Source organism: Balaenoptera acutorostrata, chromosome 3, assembly GCF_949987535.1.
Source record: "Balaenoptera acutorostrata chromosome 3, mBalAcu1.1, whole genome shotgun sequence".
Classification (NCBI taxonomy): domain Eukaryota; kingdom Metazoa; phylum Chordata; class Mammalia; order Artiodactyla; family Balaenopteridae; genus Balaenoptera; species Balaenoptera acutorostrata.
This window is the reverse complement of record NC_080066.1, coordinates 175,050,680-175,067,863: the sequence shown is the minus strand read 5'-3', so window position 1 is coordinate 175,067,863 and position 17,184 is coordinate 175,050,680. Positions and strand designations below refer to the sequence as shown.

At 51.7% G+C, this 17,184-nt stretch overlaps 1 protein-coding gene across 1 annotated transcript in view; it reads right to left on the bottom strand.

Moving 5' to 3' along the window:
• BDKRB1 (bradykinin receptor B1) overlaps positions 1 to 12,466 on the bottom strand; it is a 55,648-nt gene extending 43,182 nt beyond the window's left edge. The window contains exon 1 of the mRNA XM_007178891.2: positions 12,444 to 12,466. The gene's annotated coding sequence lies outside the window, so the exon portion shown is untranslated. The remainder of the gene's footprint in view (positions 1 to 12,443) is intronic.
• Positions 12,467 to 17,184: the final 4,718 nt, after the last annotated feature.

The following is a 17,184-nucleotide window of genomic DNA, read 5'->3' as shown; positions in this document are numbered from 1 at the left end:
GCCCCTCGGCCTTTCTGGTTTGAGACACATATATTAAATTTGTATGCTATGAAGGTACTGGAATTGCCCACTGTATGTCAGTAGATTCACAGGCCCTATCTCCCTTAATTCTCCAAGAACACCATAGGAAGTTTACACTGGATAAGATACCATCTGATTTCAGGGAGAAAAATAAACTTCAGCGAGGTCACTAACCCCCAAAAGTCCACCCAGCTGTGAAGCAGGGTTTGGCCTCAGACCACCCAACATCTGCACTTATTCTACCCCGCACTAGGCTGCCTTCTCCTTGTGCGAGGGGGAGAGAAGCAGTGGCGGGGTGTGGAGGGTGCTATTATCTCTATTATGTAACCCTGCAGAGGAACCCTGGCTTGCAGCTCAGCTAGCACAAGGGGTTGTGTGTCCTGGCCCGTGACTCTGAGACCTCCCCAGACCCTGCCTGTGGGTGCAGGGCCCCAGGGTTTATCATTTCAGTGCTAAAGCAGCGGAACATTCCAACTTTTCGAGCCGGGATGGAGGAGCATTTCTGACACCACGAGCTTGCCTAGTCTCCGTGTACTTCACAGTTTGGAAAGCAGCAGGAAGAGCCTGGGGGATGACGTCCCCAGCCTACGGGGAAACTGTGCCAGACGGAGGCCACACCCAAGCAGCTCACCTTCCCACACACCCAGCTTGAAGCCTGCCCAGGGGACACAGGGGCAACAGTTCTGTGCCTCTGCTCACTGCCAGGTCCCTGAACCTCTCGGAGCCTCAGTTTCCTTATCTGTGGAATGGGATTGTTCACTCGTAGGCACTCAGTGAAGGATCACTCTTAGTAGAAGTTTGCATCTGGTGAGATGCCAAGTCCACTGCCTCCAGCCCCTGGCTGCCTGGACCCGATTCCTCAGGAACCCTCGGAGCCAAGACCACATTAAAACAATCTGGTTTGCAAATGTTTAATGGGCCAGTCACACACTGAGGGGGGAGGCAGGCAGACGACAGCTTCGATGGTCTTCTCCGAATAGGGTCAGGCAGAGAGGGTTGACTGGCTCTCAAACCTGTCTCCAGAACATTTGATTTTGGGATAATTCAATGAAGCAAATCAAGAACCTAAAAAAATACCCTTTACGTTTTGCTCGGTATTTCTGAAAACAATCAAAAGGACAGGGAAAGCCTCCTGTCCTTAGATTAGGGCAATAAGAAACAACCAAAACTTTTCAGACCAGGGGACTGATTAAATATTATACGTGAAAAATGACGTTCCAAAGAGTTCACAAAAAGAGAGAGAATACTTCTGATATCAGGCCAGGTGGGAAAAAAAGCTGGGCACTAAATCATATGTATAACACAGCAGGAAAAAATCTGGAAGGCAATATACCAAATTATTACTAGTGGTGATTGCCTTTGACCAATGGGATCCTGTGCTGCTTTTGTGTTTTCTTTATTCTTTGTAGTAGCCTTCACATTTTCTGTGAAGAACATTGATTGCTTTTGGAATGAAACTATTTAAATAAGTCAAGTGTTCTCTCCTATTTTTTTCAAAATAGAGAATGAATGATGGGTTAGCTTGTGTCAGAAAGATAATCAGCCAGCTCATGCTCAAAGAAAAGGCCTTGCTTACTTAAAAACCGGTACATCAATGCGTAATCATGTTTTCATATACAATGAAATGCTGAGTGTCTTTATGAGTTGTTTCTTCAATGATTTCCTGTCTTACCCAACCACCAGTCCTGAGCATGAGACAGGCTGGGACTTGGGACCCTTTGCTGCAGTGCTGCAGTGCTTGCACCTGGACAAACGTCTCCTCCACCTACGAATTACAAAGAAATTATAAGGGACTAAAAATAAAACTGTGTGCAGGTGCAGCTGGGGCAAGTTACAGACAAAAAGATACAAAAAGACCAAAAAAACCCCAACTACCACTTCTGAAGAGCTGGGCACAAAAACAGGGTGTCGCCAGCAAAAGCAGGGTACTATGCGTGACCCCTGCACTCAACCCCACCAGAGGGGTGGGCAAAACACCTAAGCCGCCCCTCTGGCTGGATCCCTGGACACACCCCTACCCTCACCCCATAAAAGGGACAAGCTCACCCCTCCTGGAAGTGGGGGGGGGCAAACAAGGGAAACTGTTACTTGTTTTCACCCACCCCCTCCCACCCGCTGCAGCAGGGGCCCCAATAAGTCTTGCCTGAATTTCTTGTCTGGCCTCTAGTCAATTTCTATTGCTTGGGGAAGGCCAAGAACCCTGGTCAGTATCAAGCAGGTGGAGTCAGTGGGCTTCTAAGAACCCAAGAAAGAGCACCCTGGTGGGGAGCTGCTGAGGGAGACTCTGGGAAGGTGGGATTTCCTGCTGGACTCAAAAGCCACTTCTTGTCACAGGATTCAGCCTGATTTTTTACATTTGGGGTCCCAGTGAACCAAAAATCCTTCCCCAGCCTCTGTTCTTCACTTTGACTCATGTCTCTGTCACCTGAGTTTCGTCTTTGAGGGATTTTTTTCACGATGGTTGCAAGGATGGCATGTTCTCTGAGCCCTTTCACATTCAGCATGTCTTTCTGCCGCCTTCACTCATGGAAGACCATTCGCTGTCATAGCCTGCTTCTCTCCTGAGTCTGGAGACGCTCCTCTGTTGGATTTGGTGTATTTGCTGATGTGGAAAACCTGAAGCCAGCCTGATTTTCCTTCCTTTGTGTGTTGCCCGCTGCTTTCCCCCCCGTTCCCCCGCCTCTGGGTTATCTGGCTGCCCGTCTTCACCACCCTCTCAGGTCATCCTCAGTCAGGCCAGCGCTGGCCCTTGAGGCAAACCTGCAGCAAAACGAAAAAGGCTGGGAGGTAGCATCACTCTGGAGGCACCCAGATGCCAGCTCTGCCATTTACCAACAGTGTGACCGAGCCAGAGGCCGCCTGGCTGGGCCTGGGTCCCCCCACTTGCAGGACTAGAGACGTTATCTCCTGCCTGCAGGTTGTGGTGATGACCCAGCGGGATCAGCCCCGGCCATCAGGGTCTCATTAGCCCTCGGCTCCCTCTTCCGCCTCGGAGTAACCGTTGCCTCCACGGCACCCCAGATCCAGGCGTGTTCTGTGCGGTGACCGGCCCGGGGGGCCCACCTCCACCCCCTCAGCCACGGCCACCACGGTCCACACACGCTCTTGGAAGAAATTCCCCCAGGCCACCTGGAAGTCCCCGGGGCTGCGACTTATTTTTGCAGTAAACACACGTGTACACCGCTGGGGACGTGCAAGGTGGCCCAGTCCGGGCAGTCCGCGCCCGGCTGGGGCTTCGGGATGATGCCGCAGAGCGGGAAGGCCCGGGCTCCCCCCGGCATCTCCAGCCCCGGCCCCTCCTTCGCTTCCCCACCTGCTCTCTCCCCCGCAGTGGCAGGGCTGGTCTCCTCGCCGCCCCGGCCTGCGCGCGCCTCCTGAAGCCCATCCTGACATCTTTGCCCATCCAGGGAGCCACGGCGTCCTCGAGGGGGGAACCAGACCGGGTCCCGATCTTAGCGCCGCCGCTGACGGGCTCTGTCACCTCTAGAGAGCGTTGCGTCCGCGCTCGGGGGGAAGCGTCCCCGCTTAGCAGCTTTAGCAGAGTCCTGCGGGCGAGGGTGCCCAGGGTAGGGCCGAGATACACACTCTTGGGGCCCTGGGTGGGCTCCCGCCTGGTCTGTCCCACCGCATGTCCTTCCCCATTTAGACCCGCCCCCCGCCTTAAAGGTCTAGGAGCCTCCTGGGAGAGAACTTGAACCCTGCCCACAACGACAATTCAGAGAGCATCGATGTCACAAGATGGTTATGGGGACAGGCAGGCAGCAGAGAGGTGGTGGTGTGTGTCTGTGTGTGTACATGTGTGTATGTGTGTGCAGTGTAGTGTGTGTGTGGTGTATTTATTTGTGTATATTTGTGTGTGTATGTGTGTGTTTGTGTGTGTGCATCTGTGTGTGTGTGTGGTGTGGCGTATTTGTGTGTACATGTGTGTATGTGTCTGTGCTGTCTCTGTTGTGTGTGTGTTTATGTGTGTGTGTGTGTGTGTGGTGTGGCGTATTTGTGTGCACATGTGTGTATGTGTCTGTGCTGTCTCTGTTGTGTGTGTGTTTATGTGTGTGTGTGGTGTGGCGTATTTGTGTGCACATGTGTGTACATGTGTGTATGTGTCTGTGCTGTCTCTGTTGTGTGTGTGTTTATGCGTGTGTATGTGTGTGTGTGTGAGCGTGTGCTGTGTGCTGTGTGTGTGTGTGTGTGTGTGTGTGTGTGTGAGATGTGTGAGTGTGTGTGGCAGGCTGGCACACAGAGGCCCAGGAAGGGGAAGGTGGAGATCCTGCCATTTGGCTCTGGATGCAGGAGGCTCAGGACCAGCAGGGGACATGGCCGTCCCGGGTCCTCTGGGCTGGCCCCTGGGGTCACAGGAGCGGGGTGCTGAGTCCAAGTGTCCCAGGCCCTCGCCTGTCTCTCCCACAGGCTCCGCAATCCTCGCGGGCAGGAGCCTCTGAGCCGGGAGCCCGGAGAGTCTCTCCCGAGTGGTTCAGAAAGGAGGGAATGAGCGGGCCCTGCGCGGTGTGGGCACTTTCACACACGGTCCTGCTGTGTCGGCTGCACAAAGGTTGTGGATGGCGGTCTTGATGCCCTGATGCAGGTGGGAAGGGAGGGGGTCAGGCCGGTCAGCGACCTGCCCTGTGTCACTCAGCAGGCAGTTGGCCAAGCCCCGATCAGAACGCTGGGCTGTTGCACAGCGAGGCCAGGGCCCTCCACCACGGCCTCTGCCCAGGCGCTGGAGCTGGCTGGAGGCCGCCTTCAGAGAAGCTGGCACTCAGGGTCCAAAAGAAGGGACTTTGCAGAGTGATGCAGGCCTACCAGTGGCTGCCACGGACTCCTGGGGTCGGACCCCATTCCCTTGGGGGAGGCACCCGGGCTCAGAGCCGCTGGGCTCAGAAGTCTCATCTGTGCCCCAGAGCCTTTAGGACATGGGGACACGGCAAGACCCACAGAAAGGAAGTCTGGAAACCTGCCACCCGACTGTTAGTCTGCAGTGACAAAGAGGCCTCCTTGGAACACCTGCTCTCTCCAGGAGGCCAGAGGCCACATTCAGGAATGTCAGCACTCACTGGCCCTGGCGTCTGATGGCCAGATGCCCTTCCTGTTGTCACTGCAGAGTCCGACCTCCCAGGAGGCCGGCTGAGCCTACCAGGGTACAGGCCCTAACAGCCAGGAGGGCGCTGCAGGTCCCCTGGGGACCAGGCTGGGGATGAACAGAGGGGTAAGATGAGGCCCTGGCCTTTGAGGGGGCTCACAGGCTGCAGGAGAGGCAAACACACAGATGATGCCAACACAGCCTGGCTAGTGCTGTCACTGAGGGGCCAAAGGCAGTTGCGGGGCACCAAGGAGGGACCTAGCTTCTGGGAAGGGGTGTAGAAGGCTTCCTGGAAGGAGGGACCCCTTCATCTCAAAGGATGAGTAGGAGAAGAAGCTTGAGGAAGGTGTGGAAAAGCATCAGAGGCATGGGAACAGCATGAACGAAGGCTCAGAGGCATTGGAGAGCATCGTGTGCTTAGGATCCTGGATAGTTCAGATTTTCCTCAGTTTCACATCAGCTTTTTCCTCCTCTCTGTTTGGAAGAGTCAAGCCCTCCAATATGGTCTCAACTCCACAGTTGGGTGTTCCTGCTTTAGGCCTGGGAAGTGCTCCGTCTCTAAGGCACTCTGCAGCACCATCACAGGCCCATTTTAGAGTTCAGCCCCCAGAGGCTTGCTTGGGGAGGGGCTGCCTTTGCCCTCCCTTACGTGGGGCTGTTTGGGGGAGAGGCTGCCCTTGTAAATCTGCTCTGAAAGTTCTTTCTCCCAGTCGTAACCAGCTCAGTTCTGCCTCAGTGGCCTTCACCAGTCCCGCACCTCTCAACGTGCCAAGCAGGGCCTCAAATTCAAATGCCCACAGGGGCCCATTAAAGTGGGGTGCTGGAGGTGAGAGCAGATGCTGGCTCTGGGGGAAGGATGGGCACTCAGAGGGCCAAGGTTTGACCTAAAGAGTTGTGTGTGGCCAGGTGGGGCGTTAAATTTCAGCCTTGCCAGAGCCGTCTGCATTCCTAGAGAAGCTGGAAAGCTGAATTTTTATGTGAAATATCCCACTTTAAAAATATTGACTCTGGGCTTCTCTGGTGGCGCAGTGGTTGAGAATCTGCCTGCTAATGCAGGGGACACGGGTTTGAGCCCTGGTCTGGGAAGATCCCACATGCCGCGGAGCAGCTAAGCCCGTGAGCCACAACTACTGAGCCTGTGCGTCTGGAGCCTGTGCTCCGCAACAAGAGAGGCCGCGATAGTGAGAGGCCTGCGCACCGCGATGAAGAGTGGCCCCCGCTTGCCACAACTAGAGAAAGCCCTCGCACAGAAACGAAGACCCAACACAGCCAAAAAAAAAAAAAAAAAAAAAAAATTAATTAATTAATTAAAAAAAAATATTGACTCTTTTAAAAAATGCTGGTGGCTAAATACTTAGCACATCTGTGAGCCTGTTGGTTCATGGGCTCTGATTGAGACTTAGGTATAAAAGGTTGAAGCAGAGATGATGGGATCCCAGGCCCAGGTCATGGCGGGGGGCAGGGCTTTGAGCTCTGCTCTCCTACCTTCAGGGACATGGGACCCGCCCAGGGAACAGGAGGCCAGTATGGAAAGAAGGCCTTCATGGGGCCAACAGAAACCCCCAACCAGGCAGATCCTCCTTCCCACAGCCTGGAAGGGCTGGGATGCTGGGCCCCAGCTTTGCTGCAGGCCACTCTTTTTTTTTTTTTTTTTTTTATAGCTACTTTATTTATTTCTTTCTTTTTTTATTTTTGGCTGTGTTGGGTCTTCGGTTCGTGCGAGGGCTTTCTCTAGTTGCGGCAAGTGGGGGCCACTCTTCATCGCGGTGCAGGGACCGCTCTTCATCGCGGTGCGCGGGCCTTTCACTATCGCGGCCCCTCCCGTTGCGGGGCACAGGCTCCAGACGCGCAGGCTCAGTAGTTGTGGCTCACGGGCCCAGCTGCTCCGTGGCATGTGGGATCTTCCCAGACCAGGGCTCGAACCCGTGTCCCCTGCATTAGCAGGCAGATTCTCAACCACTGCGCCACCAGGGAAGCCCCTGCAGGCCACTCTTGACCACAAATAAAGTGGTTGCTTATCACTCCCTATCTCGGCAGCTTATTCTAATTCTCCGCATAGCGCAGATCACTTCCTAATGTTTCCTTCCCCTTCCCTACTTTCCAAAGAGCCAGCTTTTGGTTTTTCCTTAGATGGAATACTGATATTAACGTTTTTTTCCTTTCTAATTAATCATTTTGTTTTGTCATCATTATTCTTTCTTCTACTTCTTTTTCTTTCTTTCCTTTGTTCTTCTACTTTTTTTGTCCATCCAGCTTCTTGAACTGAACATTTTATTCATTTACTTGCAATCTCTATAAACAATAATATAATAATCATCATAATAATTATTATTATTAACATGAGTTCGACTATGAGTATGGCTTTGTCTGTATCCCATAAATTTGATTAACAGTGTTCTTGTAACTGATCTTGTCTCAGATATCTGTAATTTCAGTTTTGATGATCTCTGATGGGAGAGTTCTGAGGAAGAGCATTTTCTAAAATTTACAAGTGATTTGTGATGTTTAGTTTCTATATTTGATGTTAATTTCTACAGTATGGTCAAGTAATGCAGCCAGTAAGAGTTTTATATCTGGGACTATATTAAGGTTTTCTTTAGGGCCTAGAACATAATCAATTTCTATAAATATTCCTTGGAATGTATTTCCTTTGTTGAATACAAAGTAAGATAATTTATCATAGCTTATAATAATTATATGTTACAAATATAACATACTATAATTTTATATATATATATATATATATATATATATATATATATATATACTCTTCAATTCTTCTAATGGTTATCTTTAAAATTTTAACAAACATATGAAAACTTGTATCCATCTATTAGCATCAAGAGTAGAAAAATAACTGTTCTTCCAGCTAAGATAAAATCTTTAGTGTAAATCAACTATACTTCAATTAAAAAAAAATCTTTAGCACACTTTTCCTCCTCCCTTCTTTTTCTCTTCTCACTTTTCAGATTTAGCTGAAATAATAAGAAATTTTTGTTCCAGATTATTTCCTAATTTTTATGTCTATTTTAAGCATCCTGCCTGAACAGTTACAAAGCTTCACGATCACAGTACAACCAATTTGTTAGCCATAGTTTAGAACTGAACTGGTTTAACTGATGAGCTAATTTTCCCTATGACTTGCCTTTCCTTTTCTTGAATTGCTTGATGGGATTAATTCCCCATCTGGCTGGAAGGTGCAATCTCAGAGGCTCTGGAAGGACAAGAAAGCCTGCCTCCTGCGGTCAGGGTGTCACCCCTGCTGTATGGGTATTCATAGTAGATGCCATGCGCTGGGCTGGGTTCAGTCTTTTCCCTGGAGGGGCTTTCAGTTGGGTGGGAGAGGCAGGACACAGCTTGATGCTTCCTGAGGCCCAAATCCACCTGCAGGGGAGCTAGGCTGGGAGCTGTCTGAGGCCCCGAGTTCTCAGGGACAGTGTGTCTGTCGGTTCCTGAAATGACATGGGAGGGGGCGGTGATACAGCCCTGGGTACCAGGGTTTGGGGGCCCTGAATTTCGGCCATGGGGATTAAGAGGAGGGGTCTGGGGATGGTGGCTTTGGGGTCTAGGGCAGGGGCAGGGCCTGAGTTCCTTTCGAATTTGCTCCCCCCAGAAAGCCATTTGCTAAGTCAGTGTGTGTCCATGGCTGGTCTTCCCGGTCAGGCCACACCCCTTGGAATATGGTCACTTGGGGACCCAAAGGAAAGAAGAGGGAGCACGATGTCACAGGTACACATCAGCACAGTAACAGCCACAGAAGCGCTGGGCTTGCCCAAGTGCCTGGCACTCTACAGTTTACAACACCTCACGAGGTGTCTGGCACAGGCGCTGCTGATTTCTTGAGGCTCAGAGAAGCAAAGTGACCTCGTTGAGCTGGCTCAACCAGCTAGCGAGTTTGGATTGGGGTCTGGAAGCCAGTTCTCTGTGCCCGCCTTCCCAGAGCTCCACTGGCCAGAGAAATCAGAGGGGCCCAGAGGCGCTGGGGAGTGTGGGCTGGAAACCTGAAGTGTGAGCCCTCAAGGGAAAAGTTACAGGGCTCCCACAGATGTGCTGCCTAGGGATATGAGTGTGGGCATGCTGGGGCACCCTGTTCCCTGGGAACCCCCAAGCTGCAGTGACCCCACTGCAGGGCAGACAACACCTCTGGTAGTCCCAGGTCCTTGTTGCCGTCCCTCTGCTAAGTGGGCACCTGCAGTAAGCCTGGCCCCTGTTTGCACTGCACTAGCACCATCTGAGATAAACCTCTCCATGCTCCTATAAATAGGAATGACTATCCCCATCGTACAGTTGAGAAAACTGAGGCTCAGAGAGCTTCTCCAGCAGTAAACAGTCAGAATCTGAACGCAGAGCCTGTGCTTGTTCCACCCTGCTTTGCGCTGTGATGATTTTTTTTGGAGGGGGTTCACATTTTTCTAACCTATAGAACCCTACAGACTCCAGAGTCAAAGGAATACTTTACTACTTGGGTTTGTTCTGGAAAGTATATTTTGATTGAGGAGTTGTGGAAGTTTTGCTCAGGGAGGACCCATAGGATGAGAATTATACAGTCCAACTCCAAGAGAGAGAAAGTGGCCCAATGCTCAGTGGGAGAGGGATTTAGCTTCAGTCTAAGGAAGGACTTTTTAACAGTACAGCCCTCTCGAGATGCAGCGGCTGCCTTGTACAGTAGCGACCTCCCCGTTCCTGGAAGCACGTGCACAAAGAAGTCAGGGAATTCCTGGGCCGGGTGGGTGTTGGAAGGGAGGTACTCAGTCTTAGTATCAAGTCTTAGGAAGTTCTGATCATTTGATCCATGGCTCTGGGATACCCTAAGTGCCTTCTGAATCCTCAACACAAAGTCCTGCACGGTGCGCTTTAAAAAAAAAATTAGACTTTATTTTTAAAGCAGTTTCAGGTTCACAGAAAAATTGAGCAGAAAGTACACAGAGTTCCCATATACCTCCTACCCAACACGTGCACAATCTTCCCCACTTATCAACATCCTGCACCAGAGTGCTGTGTTCTTACAATCAATGAACCTACACTGACATATCATATCGCCAAAGTCCATGGTTTACATTAGGGTTCACTCTTGGTGTTGTACATTCTATGGGTTTGGACAAATGTATAATGACATGTATCCACCATTACAGCTTCATGCAGAGTAGTTTCACTGCCCTAAAAATCTTCTGTGCTCCGTGTGTTCATTCCTCCCTCCCCCCAACTTTGGCAACCACTGATTTTTTTCACTGTCTCCATAGTTCTGCCTTTTCCAGAATGTCATATAATAGGAATCCGACAGTATGTAGCCTTTTCAGATTGTCTTCTTTCACTTAGTAATATGCTCTGTGTGCTTTTAGTGCCTGCCAAGTGACCAGTATTCATTTATTCATCCATCCACCCATCCATCCATCTATCCATCCATCCATCCATCCATCCATCCATCCACCCATCCATCCATCCATCCATCCACCGATCCATCCATCCATCTACCCATCCAGCCATCCACGCACCCACCTACCATTCAGTCATTCAGCAAATACTGACCAGTGCCCACTTCATGGTAGGCAGGGTTCTCAGTGTGGGCTAGCCAGCTGTGAATGGACAGACATGATACCTACTTCCATTTTGAAAACCAGAATCCCCTGGTGGGTCTGCAGGGCAATCTCCAGTGCCCTCTCTGACCCCAAGGCTGCACAGGTCAGAAAGGCAGCCATTAGTGTTACCCTCGGATCCACTCTGAACTTTTTATCCAGACACGGTCACTGTGTTAGCAGAGACCACGTGGCACGGCTCTTTCCCCTGCTTGGCGCCGTTGGCCAACATCTCTCCAGTTCGGTCTAATCCCATGTCCTTAGCCTCACCATTCGTCAATCATCGGAACCTTCCCCTGCTTATAAGTGACAGACCTGAGTCCCAAAGAGGTCAAGGCCTTTCCCGGACCCTGAGCAGAGGGCTTTGCTCAGTTACGTCCTGGCTCGGAGGCTCAGTTTCCTCATCTGCTCTGTGATGGCCTCGGACGCATGACTGCAGGGGTTTTGTGAGATCCCGGCAGAGCTGGGATGAGACCCTGGGGTCCTGCCTATGCGGCCAGCATGGGAGCCTGCATTTGCAGTGTTCTCCAAAACCCCTTCTCCTGGCTCTTCCCCACCCCCTGTTTGACTCCAGGAGAAAAGCAGTGAACTCTTCCTTCAAGCTTGTGGGGCTCCTATTGTGGAATGTCCTCTTCACCCCGACTGCTGCCAGGGCCCAGAAGGACACAGAACAGTTTTCCTCCAGATAGGGAGGGTGGACGGTGTCCTGTGGGGTCGCTCACCCTGCCCCCAGCCACCCCCTGAGAGAAGGAATAAGAGGTGGGTTGGCCCTGGGGCCCCCATGGCCCACTCCTGGGCCAGAGCTCCCACTTCCTGTGGACTGATGGGAGCCCCAGGCAGCCTGACTCAAGGAGGCACATTCTAACCTGCCTGGGAGAGCAACTCCCACCTCCCTCCCCGACGCAGCCTCGGGAAACTACCTGCCCTCGGCAGCTCTGATAATGGCTACGATTTATTGAGCACCTACTGCATACGCGACACTTCACTTCATCAGCCCATTTCTGTCTTTGCCCCCCATCCTGCCAGGTCAGCTTTCTGGCTCAGGAAACTGGGAAAAAAACGGACTCAAAAACATTACCCAGGGGACGAGAGCAGAGCTTGGTGTCAACCCAGGGCTGGATGCAAAGCCCACGCTCTGAACAAACAAACTGTTTTATCAGCCAGGACCAGACGAGAGGGATGCGAAGCTTATCTGAGTTATCACCACGACCGCCCCAATGCACATCAGCCATCGTTCACAAACCCCCTTCCATCTGTGGTCTGATTAACTCCAGCCGCCCCGGGAAGCAGGCGAGCAGGGTACTTTGCAGACGAGAAACTGAGGCTCAGAGAGGTTAAGTAACTTGTCCAGGGTCACACAGGGTCAATGAGCGGTAGGGCTATGAGTGAAAAGCCAGATTCTTGAGTCTAAACCTCACACCTTCCCTGCTTCACCACCCTCTCTGTTTTAGTACAGGAATCCACCCAAAGTCTATAAAAGTCAGGTCACTAAATGGCTCACATAAATATACACCTGCCTGTCTGTCTCCTCCATTCAGGGAGAAGACAAACCTAGAACAAACAAGAATGTTTCTCTTGCTGGGAGCCCTTCTTGTTACCTGTAGGGAAGGAAGGGAACTTTCCCAAACTCCCCAGGACCTGAGGAAAACTTCTCACCCAGCCTGGGAATCAGCCCCCATGTCACCCATCTGCCCGCCCTCCCTCTGTGCTTGGTCTGCCTGTCCTTCCCGGAGAAGGTGAGGCGGCTGGACCAGCCCCTGCCCGGCACCCACCTTGTCCGGAGCACAAACGCGGGCACTTCGTAGCTCCCTGGTCCAGCGGGGCTGCCCGAGGGCCCCAGTCCTCCGAGGAACCTCCGGAGCTGAGCTGGAGTGGCAGCGGGAACATATCATCTTTCAAGGGCTGGGCTGTGATGTCATCACCCTCCTGGGCACTTCCTCCCTCCACCTCCACCCTAGGCCAGAGCTCCAGCTCCTGCCCAGCGCCGGCCCCAGTCAGGCTGGCTACAGTTTCCAGAACGCAGACCTACAGAGGCCAGGTGGGTAGCTGCATCTGCCCAGGGCTCCTGCTGCCCTCTGAGCCTGGGGCGCTGGGCGAGCCGCGTGGATGATTTCCAGGTTAGTGCACGGAGTGTTCTCTCGTGTAGACAGGCTGCCCTTTAGAGGCTCGGATTGGCAGACGTGTTCTGGGCTCCAAGTCAGCCTGGATTTCAGCCCCAGCGCTGCCACTTTCCTGGAGGAAATCCTCGGGCAGGTGACTAAACCTCTCTGAACTCTGAAAGGCAGCTGATGGTGACCAATCTCAGAGAGGGGAGGGGTGAGGGTTAGTAACAGTCCTGACATGTACATAACTTTTACTGTGGCAGGCGCTTTTTTAAAGCCCATAAATGCGTTAACTCAGCTAATCCTCCTCAGGAACCCAGGCAGTCTGGCTCCAAAATCTGTTCTTAACCACTTTCCCATCCCTTTTCTCAACTAAATGAAATTTTGGTGTGAATATTGGATGCATAGCAGGTGATCCCTAAAATACTAGTTTTCTTCTTTCTGGTATTGAGCTAGGTAGCTGACACACTTCACAAGTGAATACATTTGTCTAATAGCACATTTATTGCTTATCATGATTTCTTTTCCCTATGTGGTTGTTTTGTGTCTGAGTTCAGGTGTAAACAGTGGGCATTTACACAGAAGGTAGAAACAAGGGTGGCCAGGGAGGCAGGGGAGTTCTGATTTTTTTTTTATGTCATGTATATACTTCCAAAGGGATGACGGCAGCAGAAACTCGGAAACATCTTCAGAGATAGAACACCTTTCCCTGTCCTGTTTTCTGGTGACACTTAAGGATTTGTGCCTCTGAGACTCAGCCATTTCTTTGGGGATGTTTGGCTGTGGTTTCCTCACACTTCAACACTGATTGGCTTTCTTGGCTTCGCTCTGGAGACTTACTGACAATCCACAGCACTTAACACTCCCAGAAGCTTAGAAGCTGGAAAGTATGGGGGCCTTCGAACATTTTTGGAAAAAGTCTTAAAGCCTTTCCTTCAAAAGAGAGCTGATAATGTGGGTCCGGTGGGACTGCGGGAATAAACGGGAGGGTCACAACTCCACCTGCTGTCTCCCCTTCCCCTGTAACTTCTCTGAACCAAGTCTTCAAACCAGCGACTGAGTCCAGCTCCATTATTAGAGATACGGGGAAAGTGAGTCCCAGAAGGGTTAACGGGGAGGCCTGGGATCTAGGCCTGACTTGGCTGTGAACTGGTTGCATAAACTTGAATGTGGTCCTTTCCCCGACCTGGTGTCTCAGTGACTCCTCTGCACAGTGGCTGGTTCTACGGTGCTGGGACTCCTTGATCTGAGGTTTCTGACTTCCTAGATGGGAGCAGGGCTCTTTGGACAGGCTGCCTGGTGCCCACCAGCCCTATAACATGGACTGTGCTATACGCTTTTTCCAGGAGAGAGGATCTATAGTCTTCGTCAAATTACTGAAAGGATCTTCTATGATCCAAAGCATCTTGCGTCCCTCAGATGTCAGAGAGAGAGAGAGACCTTGTGAGGTCCCTTCCAGCTCACATATTCTAGGGTTCTACATCTATGAGATGAAAAATCTTCAAAGATCTGAATCCAGTGCTGATGCTTCTGTAAATACTATTGACAGAGAGAGCTCCAGAAGGCATCGTCCATCTACACACTTCTCCATCCACCACTGTAATATAGTTTTTTTTTGGGGGGGTGGGGGAGAAATGCTATCTTGACGCAGTTTTGAAGTCCTGGCTCGCGGTTGGTCAGTTCTTGAACAGCTAAGTTCACACTCCCATCACTTCCCTTCTCGGGCTTTTTCACACTCTGGGCCACTATGCACCTGCCCTAATCATGCGGGGGCCAGGTACCAAACAACTATGGACAGCCCTTATATCCTGGAACTTACAAAATTATTCAAATTAGCCAATCCACAGGGAGCCTGAGAAAGCTGCCTAACCCATCCTGCTTGCTGTACATAAGCTCTCCCTACAGCACCAGCTTGCTGTTACTCTGTCCCCAGGTGCAACCCCTGTGTGGCCCTGCCTGGAAGACTTCTCTCCTTTGGGGAAGTAAGTAACAAAAAGTTCTGCCTTTCATCTATCTGAGTGCCATCGTGTCATGTCTCTCCAACAAAAGAATCTTTAAATCTTGTAAAATAATCACCCACTCTTCCATCCACCTACACTTGTATCTACCCATTCACCCATCCACCCACCCGCTCTCCCATCCTTCCATCCATCCATCCATCCATCCATCCATCCATCCATCCATCTACCCACTGATTTATCAGACATCCGCATAGGTAGTCTGTGCATTGTTAGGCAGAAGTGAATGAATCAATGCACCCATGTCTGGGAGGAGCCCACCACTGAGGCCAGGGAACCATTTCAAAAGGAATTTCTCACAAACTCAGTAACAACCCACACTCATTTATATCTGGATCGCACGTATTTGTACTTCATTTTTGCTATGAGAAAATTTAGCTAAACCCTTCCTGCGAAATCTGACACCCCTGACTTATTCTACCCCTTTCCACTTATCCACTTGGCTGGGGTCACAGGGGGCTCAGCCTGAGGTCACAAGGGGGCTCAGCCCTGCCAGGACTCCGGCTCCAGCCGGCCCGGGGGTTTTCAGGGACAACTAGAGGGGGCACCGAGTTCCTCCTGCATAACCCTGACGGCCTCCGCGCTAAGCCAGGGCCCCTCTGTGGCTTGATAAGAACCGACCCCTGGCCTCTCCAGCTCAAGCCCAAACCTAAGCCTTAGCATCACGCAGTCATCTAAGTCTCCCAAATGTGGCAGATGGCAGCTGACTCATGCAGTGATTTGCACATGCAGTGATCTCTGTTTGGAGTGCCCTTCCTTTGGAAACTCCCGCCCTTCTTTTAGGGGCCGCTCACGGGCCTTTTCCTGACGTGCCTGGTGGAGGCTGCACCCCGCCTGCACTCAGCAGCCTGGCCGCCTCCCTCCACAGCGCCGAGTTTTCTTCCATGACCCCCGGACATGAATCCCATGAGGCAGGGACTCCTGTCTTATTTATCACTGTCTGTTATCGTCCAGCACATAGCAGGGCCCCTGTGAACTCCTGCTGATGGAATGAAGACACAGGTCAGTCTACGGGCAAAAGCCCCCAGATCCAACCTCACTGGGGTGGAGAAAAGAGCCCATAAAACAGAACAGCAGGAAAGCAAGCTATGTATGCAAATATATGCACACGTGTTTGTTTATGTATGTCTGCCCCTCCACCCCAGTGTTCCAGAACATTCTCTCCAAATGTCTGTGTGTGAGGCTGAGGTCCTCAGTCCCCTCCCCAGGAAGGCCCTTTTCCATCCACCTCCAGAAGTGGGCTGCGCTTTTGTCCAGAACTCTATAGTCTTGACCAGAAAGCAACCCCTGTTCTCTGTCACTCGGCAGCCGCCCGGCATACCACAAGCAGACCAATCCTGAAAAACTGGGTGAGCACGGATTTTGATTCAGAGCGAAACATGCACAAAGCCTATAGTGTGGATTGGTTGGCACTGATGCCCACGCCCACGGACCCTGCAGAGCAAGTCCCAGCCGACGTGCAGCCCCCTCCGTTCTGCCTCTGTTCTCGCCCCCGACCCCCACAGGCCCCCATAGCCCTGCAGGAAGCTTCGTCCTGGGCACAGCTGGCCCTCAGTCCCCAGCTCCGACCCCCGGGCTGTCCATTCCCCAGTGATAAGCTACTAGCTGTTTAAAGTCCTTCTGAGTAAAGGAGAATTAAAATTTTAATTTATTAGCATGCATTTTACCATTCACCTTTATATCGCTCAGCTTGAAGTGCAAATATCTGTGCGTTTAACTCATATGTGAAATCACCGAAATAGCACCATTTATATTTTGCAGTTTATACGTGCATATGTATTTTGTTCTTTCCAGAACAGTGGAAACCTGGCAGAAAGCAAACTCTTGCTTTCCTTAATATGGGTTTTTTCCTCACAATTTCTGTCCGAGTGGACATTCCCACACCCCGTCCTCAGATTTAGGGCGTGAGTGAAATCCTTGCTATTTCTGGTACAAAGACCTTCAGAGCTGTGATCAGAGAGGAACTTGAGGAAGGAGGTGGGGGCGAAGGGCACAGGGAGGCTAGTCTTTCCTCCGTCTGTCTGCCTGTCTCCCTGCTGCCCTGGGAGGTGGATGGGGGCCTCGTCCTGCTGGGCCAGCAGGTTGGCGGGAAGGAGGCCTCGGTTGCCAGTTGGCCTGGCCACACTGCTTCCTACCTCTGTCCTTGGCCTTGGGGCTGCCGCTGCTCTTATGTCCAGAGGTGATTCCTCACTTCCTGCCCGGGCGGCAGGCTGGGGGTGGCTGCTGAGTTTGGGAAATTCTAAGGGTGAGGAGCCCAGGCTGATTCCTGGCATCCCTTGCCCTTCTTCTCCAGGGACTGACCGCTGAGCCAGGGTCCCCAGGGAGCCGGCTCTACCTGCAGGGTCCTCGTGCCTCCTCGTGCCTCCCGTGGAACCTGGGACCCCCAGGTCCGG